Raw genomic sequence first — 3518 nt, 5'->3', positions numbered from 1 at the left:
ATATATATATATATCCACAATGCAAATGGGAAATTCATTTCAAAGGCCATGAAATATATAATATTTTGGGGAATATTTTTCAAATATTTGTGAAATAGGTCTGTACACAAACTTGTGCTATGGTCCAGTTCTGAAAATCTACCATGACTGTACTGGAAGACAGATTTCCAGTTTGTAATATGGAATGTAGACATCAATATATATTTCTGCAGACTTCAGGCTATTTTTAATTACACAGATACCCCAAATGATGCATAATTTGCTTTATGTAGATCAATACTAGAATGCTATTGATTCTTTTTATAATTTCATATCCTAACATTTTGACACAGCATTTCTATATAATATTGATGTTTGCTCCAACTTGCAATTACAGTAATATCATCAGTATTTTGTATGATGTTTCTGAATGAGCTTGCTTTCAAAATAGAAAATGTCATCATTTAATGCAAAAGTCATCTTTTCTGTTTCTAAATGTTTCAAAATTAAATACTAATTAAATTGCCTTGCATAGATTCAGCTGACTACTAATGCCACTAGTGACAGAATTTCTGATATTTTATGGTATGTCTCACCAAGAAACCATCTGTAGTCTATAAATCGATAATTACTTCTTCTGTATTGGCTTAATGCAATTATTTATTACTGATAATATCATATTTAAAGAACAAGACAAAGAGTATTTTGCATGAAAATATATATAATTATAACATATTATTGCTTATATATTTATATATTGACTTGCTTATTGAAAACTATTCTAGAAACTCATAAATATGTACTTTGGGGACTAAGTTAGCACTAATTTTTCTGAGTGACTACACATGAAATCATTTTACATGTGCAAAACTACAGATACATATATGTGCGTAATCTAGAGATAAAAGATAAATCTAATGAGACTGTCCATATTCAGAAATAAAACCAGACAGGTACTCCAATTAGAAAATAATCCAGACACTTGGAAAAACTGAGTAGAGAGATGATAGGTACATAAAAACATAGCAAACATAATTTGACTTTAGGCAAACACAAATTGAGTTCCCAGATATCTCTTTAACATCTACCACAATGGTTAAGATTTAAAAATAAGAATATAAAGATATGGAAAGAATAAAGTCAAAGTAAATCTGCTATCATTTGCTGGTGAGAATATAAAATCATATACATCTTTTTAAAAACAAGTTAGTCCTTTCTTAACGTAGTATGCTGTGTAAAACAATATTATACGAGTCACATTTTTTTAACCGGGCATTTATTTCAAAGGAATAAAAATTTGCGTTAACAATAATCCTGTATTTGAATGTTCAAGAGAGCTTTATTTGCTTTAGGATATTTTTTCAATTATTTATTGTGTATACTCTAAGAAGAGGTGTGTTGTTGCATACATATCATGGTGTATGTGTGGAAGACCAAGGACAATTTGCAAGAGAGGTTTTCTTCTGCAATATGAGATCATAGCATCAAATCCATGTCATCAGGCATTGTGGTGAGAGATCCTACATGCTGAACCATCTTGGTAGTCAAAAGCTATAACACCTATCACCAAAAATATATAAAAGCATGATTGGTCTACAGCCTATCTGTTCTTGCTAGCCCAGAGGCTAGCTACTGCAGATACTAGAATAGGGACAAGGTCTATGAAGTCTTCCCAAAATCCTGGGCCACTGGTTATGCTCTGGGTCACATGTACATGTCTTGGAGCTTGACTTCATGATAATCTCTTCAGCAGTCAGAGAAACAGGGACAAGTTTGAACTCTGGGTACGCCATGACAATGGGCATCATTGGGTCCAGTGTTCTTAGATTAACTTACTTGGTGTTTGAAGCCAGCGCTGCCAATTTGGTGGGGTAACAAAACTGTAGACTAAATGTTCAGGACCTGGCTTTGTGATAGGTTATGTTCTAGTTTGTTTTTTTGTTGTTGTGATAATGCCATGCACAAAAAAATAATCCTTGGGGAAGGAAAGGGATTAGTTAGATCATTTGATATTTTAGAGTTCATGGTCAAGGGAAACAAAGGCAAAATGTCAAGAAATGAACTCATGGAAGGAACTAGAAGCAGAAACTGAAACAAAGACCCTGGAGGAATGATGCTTACTGCCTTACTTCCTCTACCTTGCTCAGCTACATTTCTTGTGCAGCCAATCCCAACTGCCCAGAGATGGTACTACCCGCAGTAGACTGGGTCTTCCTATAGCAATTAACAAGAAAATGATGCATAGACATGTCCACAGGCAAATCTGATGGAGGAAATTCATCAATTAATGTTCTCTCTTACGAGGTGTGGTACATTGACAATCAGTATTGTTCATGGCAGGTAGGCATGCATCTAGTGCTGAAATGGAGGCTGGGTTCATCTAGTTAACTAGGGCTTTGAGGTTTGTCCTTGTATTTCAGTGTGTTTAAAGCCTACTGTTGCAGAGGTCCTGAGTGCTCAGTCAACAGTAACCGGCCTGAAGTGTCAAACTATAGGTTCCTGAATGGAATTGAGGCTTGCTAATGGAAATCTATTGTTTGCATCTGAGGCTAATTCCAGAATTTATCTTTTCTTTCATTATGTGGAGAACATTTCTCCTCATGCTGGCTCTGTTGTGTGGGTTTGAGGAAGTAATGAAACCAAAAAATGTAAAAGGGTCCTCACTATCAGTTTCAATATGCATTTTCTTATATACGGTAAATAACCAGATGCTATACTATTGCTTCCTTAGTTATTATAAAAGTATTTTCACTTATGGGTGGTTGTTTGACTGGTTTCTCTAGAGGAGCAAAGTGCTAAAGAGTCATATTTTTTAAACTTAGTGACATTCCCTTTTACATTATATTTATCAGTTTTCTACCTCAAATTCTATTTTGCTATTTGTCAAATGACAATTTCATAGACATGAAAATGATTTTAAAGGATTCTGTTACATTGTGATAGACGATCTTAAATATATTTTTTCAAAGTGTTCAAAGATGTAGAAGACATAACATAAACATTTTTGTAAAAACCCTGTAGTTACTATCATGAGTAATGGGGAAAAACAAGGTTACAGGATAGAAAATTGATATAAATATTAGTTGTATCCTACATACATAAAAAGAATAATTAATAACTAAAATTTTAAAAGTAAGCCTCCCTTTAGTACCAAGAAAATGTAAGAAACTAAAAAAGTATAATTTTAGAAGTTTGTATTGAATTATGTGGAGAAAAAAATCTAAAACATAGAGAATAATTACACTGTGTAAATGGGATGAAACAGGAACTATTATATTTTCAGTATGTCAACTGTCAGCAAACTGATTGTTTGATTCAACAAAACAAATAAAAATCTCAGTAAAGCTTTGTTTATACATCCATATGTTCAATCTAAAACTAAAAAATTTAGAAAGTCAAATAATACAGAAAAAGAAAAGAGTTGGAGGATTCAGATTAACTGATTTTAAGACAATATGAAGATACACTAAACAAGAGGAGGGCATATGGGAAGGCATAAGCAATACTTAAAGACTTTTTGAAAAAAAAAAGTCATATGG

The sequence above is a fragment of the Nannospalax galili genome, unplaced genomic scaffold, assembly GCF_000622305.1.
Source record: "Nannospalax galili isolate Female #2095 unplaced genomic scaffold, S.galili_v1.0 scaffold537, whole genome shotgun sequence".
In the NCBI taxonomy this organism is placed as follows: Eukaryota; Metazoa; Chordata; class Mammalia; order Rodentia; family Spalacidae; genus Nannospalax; species Nannospalax galili.
Note: the sequence above shows the minus strand (reverse complement) of the source record.